The 10,925-nt window shown below is 56.2% G+C and overlaps 1 long non-coding RNA gene across 2 annotated transcripts in view; it reads right to left on the reverse strand.

Annotated features, from left to right (window-relative positions):
• Positions 1-10,925, reverse strand: part of LOC134943891 (uncharacterized) — a 164,175-nt gene that overhangs the window by 59,688 nt on the left and 93,562 nt on the right. The window contains exon 1 of one of the 2 annotated variants that reach the window (XR_010181813.1): positions 5,228-5,549. The exons of the other annotated variant lie outside the window; for it this stretch is intronic. This is a non-coding gene — a long non-coding RNA (uncharacterized LOC134943891). Of the gene's footprint in view, positions 1-5,227; positions 5,550-10,925 lie in introns of those variants that run through there. 2 annotated transcript variants of the gene reach the window in all.

A 10,925-nucleotide genomic window follows, 5' to 3' on the forward strand; every position in this document is an offset into this window, starting at 1 on the left:
ACACACACAGCCCCTGTACCCAGCACCTCACACACTGACACACACAGCCCCCTGTACCCAGCACCTCACACACTGACACACACAGCCCCCTGTACCCAGCACCTCACACACTGACACACACAGCCCCTGTACCCAGCACCTCACACACTGACACACAGCCCCTGTACCCAGCACCTCACACACTGACACACATCCCCTGTACCCAGCACCTCACACACTGACACACAGCCCCTGTACCCAGCACCTCACACACTGACACACATCCCCTGTACCCAGCACCTTACACACTAACACACACAGCCCCTGTACCCAGCACCTCACACACTGACACACACAGCCCCTGTACCCAGCACCTCACACACTGACACACACAGCCCCCTGTACCCAGCACCTCACATACTGACACACACACCCTGTACCCAGCACCTCACACACTGACACACATCCCCTGTACCCAGCACCTCACACACTGACACACACAGCCCCCTGTACCCAGCACCTCACACACTGACACACACAGCCCCCTGTACCCAGCACCTCACACACTGACACACACAGCCCCTGTACCCAGCACCTCACACACTGACACACAGCCCCTGTACCCAGCACCTTACACACTGACACACACAGCCCCTGTACCCAGCACCTCACACACTGACACACACAGCCCCTGTACCCAGCACCTCACACACTGAAACACACACCCTGTACCCAGCACCTCACACACTGACACACACACCCTGTACCCAGCACCTCACACACTGACACACATCCCCTGTACCCAGCACCTCACACACTGACACACACACCCTGTACCCAGCACCTCACACACTGACACACATCCCCTGTACCCAGCACCTCACACACTGACACACATCCCCTGTACCCAGCACCTTACACACTGACACACACAGCCCCCTGTACCCAGCACCTCACACACTGACACACACAGCCCCTGTACCCAGCACCTCACACACTGACACACACAGCCCCCTGTACCCAGCACCTCACATACTGACACACACACCCTGTACCCAGCACCTCACACACTGACACACATCCCCTGTACCCAGCACCTCACACACTGACACACACAGCCCCCTGTACCCAGCACCTCACACACTGACACACACAGCCCCCTGTACCCAGCACCTCACACACTGACACACACAGCCCCTGTACCCAGCACCTCACACACTGACACACAGCCCCTGTACCCAGCACCTTACACACTGACACACACAGCCCCTGTACCCAGCACCTCACACACTGACACACACAGCCCCTGTACCCAGCACCTCACACACTGAAACACACACCCTGTACCCAGCACCTCACACACTGACACACACACCCTGTACCCAGCACCTCACACACTGACACACATCCCCTGTACCCAGCACCTCACACACTGACACACACACCCTGTACCCAGCACCTCACACACTGACACACATCCCCTGTACCCAGCACCTCACACACTGACACACATCCCCTGTACCCAGCACCTTACACACTGACACACACAGCCCCCTGTACCCAGCACCTCACACACTGACACACACAGCCCCCTGTACCTAGCACCTCACACACTGACACACACAGCCCCCTGTACCCAGCACCTCACACACTGACACACACACCCTGTACCCAGCACCTCACACACTGACACACATCCCCTGTACCCAGCACCTTACACACTGACACACACAGCCCCTGTGCCAAGCACCTCACACACAGACACACAGCCCCTGTACCTAGCACCTCACACACTGACACACACAGCCCCCTGTACCCAGCACCTCACACACTGACACACACACCCTGTACCCAGCACCTCACACACTGACACACATCCCCTGTACCCAGCACCTCACACACTGACACACACACCCTGTACCCAGCACCTCACACACTGACACACATCCCCTGTACCCAGCACCTTACACACTGATACACACAGCCCCTGTACCCAGCACCTCACACACTGACACACACAGCCCCCTGTACCCAGCACCTCACACACTGACACACACACCCTGTACCCAGCACCTCACACACTGACACACACCCCCTGTACCCAGCACCTCACACACTGACACACACACCCTGTACCCAGCACCTCACACACTGACACACATCCCCTGTACCCAGCACCTCACACACTGACACACATCCCCTGTACCCAGCACCTCACACACTGACACACACAACCCCCTGTACCCAGCACCTCACACACTGACACACACAGCCCCCTGTACCCAGCACATAAAACACTGACACACACAGCCCCTGTACCCAGCACCTCACACACTGACACACAGCCTCTGTACCCAGCACCTCACACACTGACACATATCCCCTGTACCCAGCACCTCACACACTGACACACAGCCCCCTGTACCCAGCACCTCACACACTGACACACATCCCCTGTATTCAGCACCTCACACACTGACACACCTCCCCTGTACCCAGCACCTCACACACTGACACACATCCCCTGTACCCAGCACCTCACACACTGACACACATCCCCTGTACCCAGCACCTCACACACTGACACACATCCCCTGTACTCAGCACCTCACACACTGACACACATCCCCTGTACCCAGCACCTCACACACTGACACACAGCCCCTGTACCCAGCACCTCACACACTGACACATATCCCCTGTACCCAGCACCTCACACACTGACACACAGCCCCCTGTACCCAGCACCTCACACACTGACACACATCCCCTGTACTCAGCACCTCACACACTGACACACCTCCCCTGTACCCAGCACCTCACACACTGACACACATCCCCTGTACCCAGCACCTCACACACTGACACACATCCCCTGTACCCAGCACCTCACACACTGACACACATCCCCTGTACTCAGCACCTCACACACTGACACACATCCCCTGTACCCAGCACCTTACAAACTGACACACACAGCCCCTGTACCCAGCACCTCACACACTGACACACACAGCCCCTGTACCCAGCACCTCACACACTGACACACATCCCCTGTACCCAGCACCTTACACACTGACACACACAGCCCCTGTACCCAGCACCTCACACACTGACACACACAGCCCCTGTACCCAGCACCTCACACACTGACACACATCCCCTGTACCCAGCACCTTACACACTGACACACACAGCCCCTGTACCCAGCACCTCACACACTGACACACACAGCCCCTGTACCCAGCACCTCACACACTGACACACACCCCCTGTACCCAGCACCTCACACACTGACACACACACCCTGTACCCAGCACCTCACACACTGACACACATCCCCTGTACCCAGCACCTCACACACTGACACACATCCCCTGTACCCAGCACCTCACACACTGACACACATCCCCTGTACCCAGCAACTCACACACTGACACACACACACTGTACCCAGTACGTCACACAATGACACACATCCCCTGTACCCAGCACCTCACACACTGACACACACAGCCCCCTGTACCCAGCACCTCACACACTGACACACACAGCCCCCTGTACCCAGCACCTCACACACTGACACACACAGCCCCCTGTACCCAGCACCTCACACACTGACACACACAGCCCCTGTACCCAGCACCTCACACACTGACACACACAGCCCCCTGTACCCAGCACCTCACACACTGACACACACAGCCCCTGTACCCAGCACCTCACACACTGACACACAGCCCCTGTACCCAGCACCTTACACACTGACACACACAGCCCCTGTACCCAGCACCTCACACACTGACACACACAGCCCCTGTACCCAGCACCTCACACACTGAAACACACACCCTGTACCCAGCACCTCACACACTGACACACACACCCAGTACCCAGCACCTCTCACACTGACACACATCCCCTGTACCCAGCACCTCACACACTGACACACACACCCTGTACCCAGCACCTCACACACTGACACACATCCCCTGTACCCAGCACCTCACACACTGACACACATCCCCTGTACCCAGCACCTTACACACTGACACACACAGCCCCCTGTACCCAGCACCTCACACACTGACACACACAGCCCCCTGTACCTAGCACCTCACACACTGACACACACAGCCCCCTGTACCCAGCACCTCACACACTGACACACACACCCTGTACCCAGCACCTTACACACTGACACACACAGCCCCTGTGCCAAGCACCTCACACACAGACACACAGCCCCTGTACCCAGCACCTCACACACTGACACACACAGCCCCCTGTACCCAGCACCTCACACACTGACACACACACCCTGTACCCAGCACCTCACACACTGACACACATCCCCTGTACCCAGCACCTCACACACTGACACACACACCCTGTACCCAGCACCTCACACACTGACACACATCCCCTGTACCCAGCACCTTACACACTGATACACACAGCCCCTGTACCCAGCACCTCACACACTGACACACACAGCCCCCTGTACCCAGCACCTCACACACTGACACACACACCCTGTACCCAGCACCTCACACACTGACACACACCCCCTGTACCCAGCACCTCACACACTGACACACACACCCTGTACCCAGCACCTCACACACTGACACACATCCCCTGTACCCAGCACCTCACACACTGACACACATCCCCTGTACCCAGCACCTCACACACTGACACACACAACCCCCTGTACCCAGCACCTCACACACTGACACACACAGCCCCCTGTACCCAGCACATCAAACACTGACACACACAGCCCCTGTACCCAGCACCTCACACACTGACACACAGCCCCTGTACCCAGCACCTCACACACTGACACATATCCCCTGTACCCAGCACCTCACACACTGACACACAGCCCCCTGTACCCAGCACCTCACACACTGACACACATCCCCTGTACTCAGCACCTCACACACTGACACACCTCCCCTGTACCCAGCACCTCACACACTGACACACATCCCCTGTACCCAGCACCTCACACACTGACACACATCCCCTGTACCCAGCACCTCACACACTGACACACATCCCCTGTACTCAGCACCTCACACACTGACACACATCCCCTGTACCCAGCACCTCACACACTGACACACAGCCCCTGTACCCAGCACCTCACACACTGACACATATCCCCTGTACCCAGCACCTCACACACTGACACACAGTGTCACAATCCTGACTGTAATTCTCATATTTGGTGACTTACCCCTGCTTTCTGTCCTGGATCCTGTGTCTTTTTACTCACGGAGTTAAACAGCTTGTCAGCACTGAGTTTCCTGAGTTCTCTGCCTGAGAGGTAATCAGCTCCACCTGTGGTGATCTCCTGTGTGAGGCTGAATTCAGTAATCTAAAAGCAAGCATCCTGTGTTTTGCAGAAGTCCAGGCTTCAGTGTTCTCTTGGCCTGCTAGGCCTCATTCTACATCACAGCCTTGGCTAGAGTAGTCACATGACAGTGACATCACCTAATCCTGCCCACCAATCATCAAGGACCAGGAAGTATAAATCAGGAGGCTGAGTTGGAATCTGGGCCATTTCCTCGTGTCACATACAGCCTTGTGAGAGTCTTTATGCTGAGCTCCCTTAAGGTAACCATTGTACCTAAGTTCCTGTGGAAACTCTGTTCCCTTGTTCCTGTATGGTTACTTGTGTGTTGCCATTTGATTTCACCATTTCCCTGAGTCTCAATGTAAAGGCACAGCTGCAATGTTTCGTCTTAAAGGCACAGTACTGAATTCCATGTTCTCCACTGAAAACCACAGCTGTCGTGTTTCAGTTTTACTACTGTTGTAGTTGGGATCTCCAGCACCTCAGTACCTCCGTGCCTCAGGACCTCCGTGCCTCAGTACCTCCGTGCTTCCAGCACCTCCGTGCCTCCGTGCTTCCAGCACCTCCGTGACTCAGCATCTCCGTGCCTCAGCACCTCCGTGACTCAGCATCTCCGTGCCTCAGCACCTCCGTGCCTCAGCACCTCCGTGCCTCAGTACCTCCGTGCTTCCAGCACCTCCGTGACTCAGCATCTCCGTGCCTCAGCACCTCCGTGCCTCAGCACCTCCGTGCCTCAGTACCTCCGTGCTTCCAACACCTCCGTGCCTCCGTGCTTCCAGCAGCTCCGTGACTCAGCATCTCCGTGCCTCAGTACCTCCGTGCTTCCAACACCTCCGTGCTTCCAGCACCTCCGTGACTCAGCATCTCCGTGCCTCAGCACCTCAGTACCTCCGTGCCTCAGGACCTCCGTGCCTCAGTACCTCCGTGCTTCCAGCACCTCCGTGCCTCCGTGCTTCCAGCACCTCCGTGACTCAGCATCTCCGTGCCTCAGCACCTCCGTGCCTCAGCACCTCCGTGCCTCAGTGCCTCCGTGCTTCCAGCACCTCCGTGACTCAGCATCTCCGTGCCTCAGCACCTCCGTGCCTCAGCACCTCCGTGCCTCAGTGCCTCCGTGCTTCCAGCACCTCCGTGCCTCCAGCACCTCCGTGCCTCCGTGCCTCAGCACCCCAGTGTCTCTACGCACTCCAGTGTCTCTACGCACCCCAGTGTCTCTACGCACCTCAGTGTCTCTACGCACCTCAGTGCCTCTACGCACCTCAGTGCCTCTACGCACCTCAGTGCCTCTACGTACCTCAGTGTCTCCAAGCACCTCAGTGTCTCCAAGCACCTCAGTGTCTCCAAGCACCTCAGTGTCTCCAAGCACCTCAGTGTCTCCAAGCACCTCAGTGTCCCCAAGCACCCCGTGCCCTTTAGCACAGTTGTACCTGTTATTCTTCACTGATTCATCAGCGCCTTTCCAGTTCTGTCTTTCAGGAGACCTTCAGCGCCCACACGTGCTTCCTGTCTGCCGACCTCATCCTGCATGAGGAGAACTTGGATTCGGCCATCTCTGCCGCGGTTCCTCTTCCCAGTCACCGGAAGAGACCCCGAGTCCACAACACTTCCAAAACCAGGTCAGTGGTGGTATTCGTGTAGTCCTCCAGTCGCCCGCGCAGACTTCGCTAGCACCGGGTTCACAAAAACCTTAGTCATGACAGTAGGAAATGGCCACATGGACCCGGCCGAAAGTGTTAGTCTGACGCATGACCTCCTAAGCAATATTGCAGGACGCTTGGAAGGTCTGGAGTCGACTCAGCATCGATTGGCACAGTGTCTGCAGCGGAATTCGTCCTCCAGAGATTCTATGACCTTCTGCTCTAAGACTCCTGACCAACTGCAGATTTTCTACCAGATGTTACTACAGTTACAAGAACTTTTGCCTAGTATTCTCTCTGTGATGCCTGATCTCCTCAGGAATACTACCAACGTTGTTGATCCTGTTTTGTCCCATCCAGTTAATAGAGTCTCTTCCTCTGCGCAAGGGAAAGTTTTTCATCAGAGCTATCCACGGCCCAAGCTCTCTGAAGCTGAACGTCAGCGGCGTAAGGAGCTACATCTCTGTCTTTACTGTGGAAATTCTGGTCATTTTGTTAAAGACTGCATTCTTCGCAAGCCAGGGAATGGTGACAAATCGCAGTATCACAGTGCTCATGTCTACAAGTCATCCACAGTAGCCGATCCTGCTACTGCTGACGGGGGTATCAAGATGGCTACTCGGAAAGAGACTCAAATTTATGACTGGGGTCCGGTGATTAAAAGACCTTATCCCAAGTTGGGTGTCCAGAGAAGAATATTCAAGCCATTTAGAGTCACAGAGGAGTCAGAGTGTCCAGCCCCAGGGGGGGCGTCCGTGTCTTCAGCCCCAGGAGGGGCGTCTTCAGAGTGTCCAGCCCCAGGAGGGGCGTCTTCAGAGTGTCCAGCCCCAGGAGGGGCGTCTTCAGAGTGTCCAGCCCCAGGAGGGGCGTCTTCAGAGTGTCCAGCCCCAGGAGGGGCGTCTTCAGAGTGTCCAGCCCCAGGAGGGGCGTCTTCAGAGTGTCCAGCCCCAGGAGGGGCGTCTTCAGAGTGTCCAGCCCCAGGAGGGGCGTCTTCAAAGTGTCCAGCCCCAGGAGGGGCGTCTTCAAAGTGTCTAGCCCCAGGAGGGGCGTCTTCAGAGTGTCCAGCCCCAGGGGGGGCGTCCGTGTCTTCAGCCCCAGGGGGGGCGTCTTCAGAGTGTCCAGCCCCAAGATGGGGTTCTTCAGAGGGTCCAGCCCCAGGAGGGGGTTCCGAGGGTACAGCCCCAGGAAGGGGATCCGAGGGTCCAGAGCCAGAGGGTCTACAGAGTGCTGCCCAGCCAGAGGGTCTACAGAGTGCTGCCCAGCCAGAGGGTCTACAGAGTGCTGCCCAGCCAGAGGGTCTACAGAGTGCTGCCCAGCCAGAGGGTCTACAGAGTGCTGCCCAGCCAGAGGGTCTACAGAGTGCTGCCCAGCCAGAGGGTCTACAGAGTGCTGCCCAGCCAGAGGGTCTACAGAGCGCTGCCCAGCCAGAGGGTCTACAGAGCGCTGCCCAGCCAGAGGGTCTACAGAGCGCTGCCCAGCCAGAGAGCCTTCAGAGCGCTGCCCAGCCAGAGAGCCTTCAGAGCGCTGCCCAGCCAGAGAGCCTTCAGAGCGCTGCCCAGCCAGAGAGCCTTCAGAGCGCTGCCCAGCCAGAGAGCCTTCAGAGCGCAGACCAGCCCCGTGAAGAGAGGGCTCTTGCCTCAGCCCAGCCCCTTGAAGTGGGGGCTCTTGCCTCAGCCCAGCCCCTTGAAGTGGGGGCTCTTGCCTCAGCCCAGCCCCGTGAAGTGGGGGCTCCTGCCTTGGTTCAGCCCCGTGAAGAAAGGACTCAGTCCGTCCCGGTTCCAGCCGGTCCAGCAATACTCCAGGCCCAGCCTGGTCAGTCCGTCCCGGTTCCAGCCGGTCCAGCAATACTCCAGGCCCAGCTTGGCCAGTCCGTTCCGGTTCCAGCCGGTCCAGCAATACTCCAGGCTCCGCCTGGTCAGTTCGTTCCGGTTCCAGCCGGTCCAGTGTTACTCCAGGACCAGCCTGGTCAGTCTCCTTTGGTTCCAGCCAATTCAAGCATCCCCGGATCCAATCCAGTCCTACTCGTCCAGTCAAAGATTTCTCCAGTTTCAGCCTCTAAGCTTTCGTCTGATGGTTTACCACCTATTTACTTCGATGGAGATTTACTGCAATATGCCGCTTTGGTTGAACAATTTCTGTCTCGGATGGAGTCTGATCCTTCAGGTGCAGTAACTCCTTCCAACGTTACTCGATATCTGTTCCTGGCATTCAGAGGAAGAGCTTTGGAGTGGGCCAACATGCTTTTTGAGAGTAATGATCCTGTGTTCCATGACTTACAGAATTTTAGTAATGCTGTGGTTAAAGAATTTGGTCCTAAACCTATGGAATCTGACTCGGTAAAGAAATCAGGCTCTAAAGGGAATGCAGAAGGAAGTTTGTGCTGTCCTCCCAGGGATAATCTAAGAATCTCCTTCAGTAAGAATCCGACCATTAAAATTGCTCATGTTGGAGTCTCTCCTAGCCCAGAGAATTTAAATCTCCAGTGCACCTCATTTTCATCTGCAAACTGTGTATCTATGGGAGATTCATATCTTCCATTAGACTTGGACTCAGACTCTGAATTTGATCCAGTCCATGATGCTACTCCTTTCTTGGGAGCCCCCATGTTTTCTAAGGAAGGTTTTTCTTTACAGGAGATCCCGCGGTCCTTGGTCAAAACCAAACGTTCCCAAAAGAAGAAGAGGCATCAACGAAGGTCCTAAATTCTTCTGTATGAATTTCTCAAGTTCCCCTAAGATTAGATGGGTGTCCGGAGTCCACCCTCGAAGAGGGGGATACTGTCACAATCCTGACTGTAATTCTCATATTTGGTGACTTACCCCTGCTTTCTGTCCTGGATCCTGTGTCTTTTTACTCACGGAGTTAAACAGCTTGTCAGCACTGAGTTTCCTGAGTTCTCTGCCTGAGAGGTAATCAGCTCCACCTGTGGTGATCTCCTGTGTGAGGCTGAATTCAGTAATCTAAAAGCAAGCATCCTGTGTTTTGCAGAAGTCCAGGCTTCAGTGTTCTCTTGGCCTGCTAGGCCTCATTCTACATCACAGCCTTGGCTAGAGTAGTCACATGACAGTGACATCACCTAATCCTGCCCACCAATCATCAAGGACCAGGAAGTATAAATCAGGAGGCTGAGTTGGAATCTGGGCCATTTCCTCGTGTCACATACAGCCTTGTGAGAGTCTTTATGCTGAGCTCCCTTAAGGTAACCATTGTACCTAAGTTCCTGTGGAAACTCTGTTCCCTTGTTCCTGTATGGTTACTTGTGTGTTGCCATTTGATTTCACCATTTCCCTGAGTCTCAATGTAAAGGCACAGCTGCAATGTTTCGTCTTAAAGGCACAGTACTGAATTCCATGTTCTCCACTGAAAACCACAGCTGTCGTGTTTCAGTTTTACTACTGTTGTAGTTGGGATCTCCAGCACCTCAGTACCTCCGTGCCTCAGGACCTCCGTGCCTCAGTACCTCCGTGCTTCCAGCACCTCCGTGCCTCCGTGCTTCCAGCACCTCCGTGACTCAGCATCTCCGTGCCTCAGCACCTCCGTGACTCAGCATCTCCGTGCCTCAGCACCTCCGTGCCTCAGCACCTCCGTGCCTCAGTACCTCCGTGCTTCCAGCACCTCCGTGACTCAGCATCTCCGTGCCTCAGCACCTCCGTGCCTCAGCACCTCCGTGCCTCAGTACCTCCGTGCTTCCAACACCTCCGTGCCTCCGTGCTTCCAGCAGCTCCGTGACTCAGCATCTCCGTGCCTCAGTACCTCCGTGCTTCCAACACCTCCGTGCTTCCAGCACCTCCGTGACTCAGCATCTCCGTGCCTCAGCACCTCAGTACCTCCGTGCCTCAGGACCTCCGTGCCTCAGTACCTCCGTGCTTCCAGCACCTCCGTGCCTCCGTGCTTCCAGCACCTCCGTGACTCAGCATCTCCGTGCCTCAGCACCTCCGTGCCTC

Source organism: Pseudophryne corroboree, chromosome 7 (genome assembly GCF_028390025.1).
Source record: "Pseudophryne corroboree isolate aPseCor3 chromosome 7, aPseCor3.hap2, whole genome shotgun sequence".
NCBI classification, from domain to species: Eukaryota; Metazoa; Chordata; class Amphibia; order Anura; family Myobatrachidae; genus Pseudophryne; species Pseudophryne corroboree.